Raw genomic sequence first — 8,624 nt, 5'->3', positions numbered from 1 at the left:
CGTCCGGGCCACCGGCGACGAGGGGCGATGGCGCGCAACGGCAGCGGCAGAGGGGTCGGGGGCGTTGGTTACCCCCGATTCAGATCCACCCGTGGGTGGGGTGGGGAGACGAGAGGGATCGGGGAGGAGTGGGGGGTTACGTGCTAGGGTTTCAGGAGCGTGGGGGTTAAGGGGAATGGGGTGGCCAGTTGGGCCTTTTGGGCTGGTGGCCTGCTGGCTAGCTGGGCCATTCGGCCCAGGGGGAGGGGGTTTCTCCCTTTTCTTTTCTTTTTGTTAGCTTTGTTTTCTGTTTTTGTATTTTCTTTTCTTTTACTTATTTATTATAGGTTCTTATTTTATTTTAGTTTTATAAAACATAAGCCTAGTCCCTAAATTAATGCTTTAGTTTACCCTACTGCCACAAAGTGTTTGGTACACAATCAAAATAGTTTACATTTTTACAATTCTTAAAAAGGCATTTAATTAATAGTTTTACCACTGTTTTACTTATTTTAGTGCTTTAATTATTTTATAAAAATGTGGGTTTCTCCACCATAATTACTTACGATTTATTTGACACAACCCAAACATTTTAGTTTCGATATTTGAAAACTTTACTGTTTGCCTATATTTTATATTTTAACTTGAATCGTTTTTGAACTAACTCGAGTTTATCAACAGTAACCGAGGTGACGTGGCACCATCACCAGAGGTTTACTGTAGCTTGATTATACGGGCGTCACAACATCCTACCATCCATTGCTAGCAATCTCACCATCCATCCATCCATCTAAAGAAACCCACCGCGGATCACCTCAGTCACCTTTCCTCCCTTCCTTCCGCCCGCCGCCTCCCTCTCTGTCTCTCCCCGATCCAGATCGATGCCGCCACCCCTCTCTATCCCTAGCTCCCCGTCGCCACCGGCGGCGCCCTCCTTACCTCCTCTCCTCTCCTCCACATCCGCCGCACCCACCCACCCACCCCCCGCCGCCGTCAAATCCGCCATGCCCACAGCTCTCTCTGCCCCACCCCAAACCCTACCCACAGCCGCCGCCGTGCTCCGTCACCAGCGACCTCGCCGCCGCCGCCCCTCTCCCCTCGCCCTATCTCCATACCGCACGCAAGGGAGGGCGGCCCCAAATCGAAGCGAGCAGCAACTTCCGGATCCAGATCGAGAGGGGCCCCAAATCGTCACCTTCCTCTGCCCCCTTGACTCCTCTGTGTCGCCCTATCCCACGGCTCCCGGGACGCCGAGCTGGACGTGAGGAGCCACCACCCCGCAGCACGCGTGCCGGTAGGGCGAGGGGATCGATGGCGAAGCTGTACGTGCAGGCAGTGCCCCCGCCGGATCTGAACAAGAACATCGAGTGGTTCATGTACCTGGGGGTCTGGACCACCCACATCTTCATCCTCTTCGTCTCCTGGCTCCTCATCCTCTCCATCTTCAGCTGCACCCCCGGCATGGCCTAGACACTCGCCAACCTCGGCCACTTTGCGGTACCCACCTCTCCCCCTCCCCTCCCTCCCTCCCTCCCTCCCTTACACGTCCTCGACTCCCGTGGATCGTGTTTGTTTACCTCAATTCATGTTTGTTTACCTCTATTGCTTGCTTCGTGTGGTCATAATTTAGCCTGTCAAATGTACTAAGAGGCTTTTGCTTCTCTCATGTTCTTCAGGAAGACATATTGTTCAGGAAGGCATTGATTGATTCGGTGTGTAAATAGAGAGACCGGTTGTATACCAAACATTTTTTTGCTGCAATGGCTGATTAGCAAAATTCTCCGTAGATCTGAATTCTCAACCATGGTACTGTACATGATCTTTGATTATCCTGGTTATTATTTGTCAACATAACAAGTGGAGTACAAAGTAGCTTGGCCAAAAAAAAGATCTGCCTAATGCTTCAAGTGCTTAAAATTCTTGGCGAGTGCTGTGACTGCAATACTGAATAATCTTGCTGATAGATGTTTGAACAAAACTTGTTATTTGGGAACAACACTGTGGGACGACAATCCTGTCCCAGTGCGCCTTGGTGTCAGTGGCTGTTAGAAGGCGTAGTCATAGATGGCCTGTGCAACTCCATCTTCGTCGTTGGTGGCGCCGATTACGTTCGCATCTGCCCACCCTTCGTCTCCCCTAGCTACAAATTGCTACGACGCATTCGCCAATCCTGCCAACTAATAAAGTGTATTCTAGTTTGAAGGTTTACTTTTTCATAATAGCCAAATAAATAGCCTGCATTTAATCATTCTTTTGCTACTTTAAATATAATAATGTAGTGGCAAAATTCATGAAATCATTCTGGCAGTAAATACTGCAGTTCTAGTTGGCCCAACCTCAATTCTAGAAGTACAAATTATTGCTATTTTTCTCATAAGATTATAGCATGAAATTATTTCTCTATTGTCATTGCTTTCCTAATTGAATCTTCATTTCGGATTACATACCACTTCTTCCACTGGAAGAAGGGAACTCCATTCGCTGATGATCAGGGGATGCATAATAGGTTGACTTGGTGGGAGCAAATGGACAACGACAAGCAGCTTACTCGCAACAGAAAATTTCTTGTTGTGGTTCCTGTAGTCCTCTAAGTGTTATTCTGTTTCAATTTTATTAATACTGCTTTTGGGAGCTTATTTGGCAAGGAACAACATGGCAGGATGTATGCACAAAGATTAATTCTGGCTAGTCAGAAATACTACACTTATTCATTAATTCTGCAAAGAACACTTGTTAGTAACATCTAGGTCTAACTGGCATATTCATGCCATTATACATGTGTAAGGATTGGGCATTGCTCTATTGCGGCAAACTGGTTAAATACTTGGCTGTGATCACGTTTGTGGTTGGTGTGTGAGCAAGCAAAATCAGAAGTGATCCCAACTGATCATACTATTTTTGCGTTTGCTAGAATTGTTCACCTGCCATCTGATAACATAGTTAGGCATATGATTACTCTGTTTAAGTGAATTACAATTTTAGTTGTTTTTTCTTTATCAGTGGACAGACCAGTCACATTTATATGCAATTATGGTGGAAAATCAAAACCCTGTACGCTGTGCCTTTTTTGCTAATGGTAAATAGTGATTATTTGGCATATAGCCATATATGAAATATGTTTCGCTTTAATAGCCACACTTATGTCACAGCTTATACATGAGCTTGTCTTATGCAATTCTTCTTGTTGCAGTTCAGTTTTATGTGTTCTTAACTGTTAGTACAAGACATCAAGTGCACGGCTGCTAGTTTGCTTACTAGCTCTGTTCTATTGGGATATGTATATATATGTGTGGATTTTAAGCATGGTTCGTGTATATGTGATAAGTGCATACCACTACAACTCCTCTTTGTCTGGTATTATAGGGCCATTTGATTGAATGCTTGAAAAGATGAGTCGCTAAAGTGAATGTGCTTCTAAGTCTCATGAAATATGCAAAGAACAAATCGAAACCATGTTCTTTAAAATTAAAGGGTCTGATTGATATCAGTCCTTCTTTTGGCAGATATATTATGTATCCTGACTTGTTATTTTCTTCTCTAGCAAATTCTAGACATGAATCTCTAGTTGACCTATTGCTTCGTAGACATATATCGGTCCTATTACATTTTTAACTTGCTGCAAGTTCTATGATATGTGAGTTCCTTCTGTTGCTGCAAGTAGTGACACAATATGCCGTGTGCAGCGGGCTCCGCATCCAAGTACTGGCCATCCTCCGCAGCAAGGAGCTGGGCCAAGGGAGCAAACAGCGCCACTGGTTCCTTCAAGGATGCGTGCTGCTGGTCGAGTCTTGTGGAGAAGCAAGGTGAATCGGGCATTATCTCAATTGTTCCGCTGTGGTAAGAACAAAACACCACTCTCACTTGATGTTCATGTATTGCTACAGCAAAACATTCTTACATGGTGATTGTTAGCGACACAACAATTATCTCGCATAATAGTGTCATTCTCTTCGTAGTTAACAAATGCATCTTGTCCAACCGAGTAAACTGGACCCAACTTGTACAATAAAGTGAACTAAATGCTGTCACATTCTGTACATGTTACTTTCTATTTGGTGTCTGGAAATGATATCTACGGAAATTCTACTTTGTAAAGAATAAATAATGTGTTATGGATCACAAGCTAATTTTTGTTGCCATGAATTTGTTATGCTCCTTATTTTGACTTGGTTTCACCCACGTTGCTTTTCAAAACATGAGACTGATGAGTGTTTCTTGTAGGCAACACTGATTTAGGATTGATTTAAGATTTTGTGAGTATGCCAAGGTTCTGCGAATATGCATTGGAAACATCTAGTGTTCTGATATAATTGGTCTCTAAAACATCAATTCATTAATTTGAAGTTGTTTGAATCTGTTGCTTTATCATACATTCGATCCATAAATCTGCATTTCTGTGAAATTTTGTTAAATATATATTTTCTAGATTGTCTATACACTAAACCTAGAGGTTGGAATATCTACTCCAAGAATGAAAATGGTACTCTAATGCCTTTGTGTTCACCCTTTTACAGGAGCTCCAGGCCTAGGAAATTTCAAGTTCGAAGCGGCGTGTAGCCCTACATAGCAAAGATTTGTTCTGTTTGACCGTAATAAACTGTAAATATTATAGTACTGTAATAGTAGGCATATCTGGGTTGTAATAAACTATGCACAGATTGTAATAGATTATGTACAGAAGCTCCAGGCCTAAGAAATTCTACATTTTTTTGTTCTATTTAAAATATTGATTATTTGTGTGATTTGAAGACGTGTGAAATGGAAACCTGATTAGTGGGCCCATTTGTGAAAATAATCTAAACAATGCTCACATTTTTTACATGTGGGACCAATATAGGAGATTATGACAACTAGGACCCATCTGACTTGTGGGACCAGATTGAAAAATATAGACTAAAAACTAAAAAGGCCATGGCCCAAAATAAAAAAAGGCCAAATTGTTGGGCCAAGCCCATGTAGCTAGAGAAAATTCACCGAAAAAATATACAGTAAAAAGGTTGAATTAATGGGTTCGGCCCATGTAAAACACCGAATTGGACCGGGCTGATTCTTATCCACGTCAGCTTGCCACGCTGGATCCTAGGTGGTCTGGGGAGGCTGCTAGTGACCAAAATTTTGGTCGAAGAACCAACGACCTTTTACAGAAGGTCGTCAATTTCAGTTTACGACCGCCAGCTTTTGACCTTCTGTTTTTGGTCACAAAAAGGTCGTAAATGAAAAACTATGACCTTTCAGCGGCCAATAGTGAGGGTCACAAGTTGACATATTTCTTGTAGTGATGCATCACCATGATCTTGCGTGTGCGTAGGAAATTTTTGAAATTACTACGTTCCCCAACAAAAGGAGTGTTTGAAAGAAGTTTTTCAAAGAAAGACCTCGGTGAAGCTGCTTATATATTGAGCATAAAGATCTATAGAGATAGATCAAGACGCTTGATAAGATTTTTCAATGAGTACATACCTTAACAAGATTTTGAAGTAGTTCAAAATGGTACAATCAAAGGAGTTCTTGCCTGTGTTGCAAGGTGTGAAATTGAGTAAGACTCAAAGCCCGACCACGGCAGAAGATAGAAAGAGAATGAAAGTCATTCCCTATGCCTCAGCCATAGGTTCTATAAAGTATGCCATGCTGTGTACCAGATCTATTGTATACCCTACACTGAGTTTGGCAAGGGAGTACTATAGTGATCTAGGAGTAGATCACTAGACAGCAGTCATAATTATCCTTAGTGGAATAAGGATATGTTTCTCGATTATGGGGGTGACAAAAGGTTCGTCGTAAAGGGTTACGTCGATGCAAGTTTTGACACTGATCCAGATGACTCTAAGTCTCAATCTGGATACATATTTAAAGTGGGACCAATTAGCTAGAGTAGCTCCGTGCAGAGCATTGTTGACATAGAAATTTGCAAAATACATACGGATCTGAAGATGGCTGACCCGTTGACTAAACTTCTCTCACAAGCAAAACATGATCACAGCTTAGTACTCATTGGGTGTTAATCACATGGCGATGTGAACTAAGATTACTGACTCTAGTAAACCCTTTGAGTGTTGGTCACATGGCGATGTGAACTATGGGTGTTAATCACATGGTGATGTGAACTATTGGTGTTAAATCACATGGCGATGTCAACTAGATTATTGACTCTAGTGCAAGTGGGATACTGAAGGAAATATGCCCTAGAGGCAATAATGAAGTTATTATTTATTTCCTTATTTCATGATAAATTTTTATTATTCACGCTAGAATTGTATTAACCGGAAACTTAGTACATGTGTGAATACATAGGCAAAACAAAGTGTCCCTTGTATGCCTCTACTTGACTAGCTCGTTTATCAAAGATGGTTATGTTTCCTAACCATAGAAATGTGTTGTCATTTGATGAACGGGATCACATCATTAGGAGAATGATGTGATGGACAAGGCCCATTCGTTAGCTTAGCATTATGATCGTTACAGTTTCATTGCTACTGCTTTCTTCATGACTTATACATGTTCCTCAGACTATGAGATTATGCAACTCCCGAATTTGGAGGAACACCTTGTGTGTTATCAAATGTCACAACATAAATGGGTGATTACTTAGATGCTCTACAGGTGTCTCCGATGGTGTTTGTTGAGTTGGCATAGATCGAGATTAGGATTTGTCACTCCGTGTATCGGAGAGGTACCTTTGGGCCCTCTCGGTAATGCACATCACTATAAGACTTGCAAGCAATGTGACTAATGAGTTAGTTGCGGGATGATGCATTACGGAACGAGTAACGAGACTTGCCGGTAACGAGATTGAACTAGGTATTGAGATACCGACGATCGAATCTCGGGCAAGTAACATATAGATGACAAAGGGAACAACGTATGTTTTTATGCGGTTTGACCGATAAAGATCTTCGTAGAATATGTGGGAGCCAATATGAACATCCAGGTTCCGCTATTGGTTATTGACCGGAGACGTGTCTCAGTCATGTCTACATAGTTCTCGAACCCGTAGGGTCCGCACGCTTAACGTTCGGTGACGATGGGTATTATGAGTTTATGTGTTTTGATGTACCGAAGATAGTTCGGAGTCCCGGATGAGATCAGGGACATGACAAGGAGTCTCGAAATGGTCGACACGTAAAGATCGATATATTGGAAGGCTATAAAAGGACATCGGAAAGGTTCCGAGTGATTCAGGTATTTTGCGGAGTACCGGAGAGTTACGGGAATTCGTATTGGGCCTTAATGGGCCATACAGGAAAGGAGAGAAAGGCGTGAAGGTTGGCCGCGTCCCTTCCCCATGGACTGGTCCGAATTGGACTAGGGAAGGGGGCCGCCTCCTTCCTTCCTTCTCCTTCTCCCTTCCCCTTTTCCTATTGCATGTGGGAGGTGGAATCCTACTAGGACGAGGGAGTCCTAGTAGGACTCCACACTTTGGGCGCGCCCTATGAGGGCCCGCCTCCTCCTCCCTCCATCCTTTATATACGTGGCCAGGGGGCACCCCATAGACACACAAGTTGATCATTGATCTCTTAGCCGTGTGCGGTGCCCCCCTCCACCATAATCCACCTCGGTCATACCGTCGTAGTGCTTAGGCGAAGCCCTGCGCCGGTAGCTTCATCGTCACTGTCATCACGCCGTCGTGCTGACGAAGCTCTCCCTCGACACTCTGCTCGATCGTGAGTTCATGGGACATCATCGAGCCGAACGTTTGTAGATCGCGAAGGTGTCGTACTTTCAGTGCTAGGATCGGTCGATCGTGAAGACGTACGACTACATCAACTGCGTTGTCATAACGCTTCCGCTTACGGTCTACGATGGTACGTGGACAACACTCTCCCCTCTCGTTGCTATGCATCACCATGATCTTGCGTGTGCGTAGGAAAATTTTGAAATTACTACGTTCCCCAACAACCGCACCCAAACCAGTCAAGTTTCCCACTCCTCTTTGTCTGCAACTCCACTGTCGTGTCTTCCCCATCTCCGGGTCATTCCAGTCTGGGGCCTCGCCGTCGTCCACCACCTCGCTGCGCTCGGCGCGGCGTGGTCAACATACGGGAGTCATCGGAAGAGGACTGTACATGGAGAGCCTGACGGCTGGGACCCACGAGGTCCATGGTCGCACGCAAGGAAAGTTCCTCCTTATTTAGCTGTTTCCTCCCCCTGACAGCTGGGACCCACCGGCTGTATCTTTGCACAGAAGGAAGTGCCTCCTTGTTATGCGAAAAAAACCATTCCTCCCGATGACAACTGGGACCCGACAGATTTGGTGGCTGACTTGTGGGCCTACTAAGCAGACGTGTATGCAGGGCTTTGTCAACTTAATCAACAAATGATTCTAGTAGCTGGACCGTTGAATGTTAATCCAACAGCCATGCTCCTTCATCTACCTATGTTCTTGCTCCTGTCTCCCGTGGGCGGCAGTGGTGCCGTGCACCCGTACCTGTCAAGTTTCCCACTCCTCTCCATCTGCAACTCCACTGCCGCGTCTTCCCCATCTCCGGGTCATTCCAGTCTGGGGCCTCGCCGTCGTCCACCGGCATTGGTGCGCTCGGCATGGTGTGGTCAACAACCGAGAGTCATCGGAAGATGACTACGTGAGAGGCTGACAGTGGGGACGCACCACGCCCATGGACGCATGCATGCAACTGCATCCTTTTTAC

The 8,624-nt window shown here is 44.5% G+C and overlaps 1 pseudogene; it reads left to right on the top strand.

Annotated features, from left to right (window-relative positions):
* Window positions 1–1,290: 1,290 nt before the first annotated feature.
* LOC123171264 (uncharacterized protein C119.09c-like) lies at window positions 1,291–2,677 on the top strand (annotated as a pseudogene).
* The last annotated feature ends 5,947 nt before the right edge of the window (window positions 2,678–8,624 follow it).

The sequence above is a fragment of the Triticum aestivum genome, chromosome 7D, assembly GCF_018294505.1.
Source record: "Triticum aestivum cultivar Chinese Spring chromosome 7D, IWGSC CS RefSeq v2.1, whole genome shotgun sequence".
NCBI classification, from domain to species: domain Eukaryota; kingdom Viridiplantae; phylum Streptophyta; class Magnoliopsida; order Poales; family Poaceae; genus Triticum; species Triticum aestivum.
Note: the sequence above shows the minus strand (reverse complement) of the source record. Positions and strands in the feature narration are given on the sequence as shown.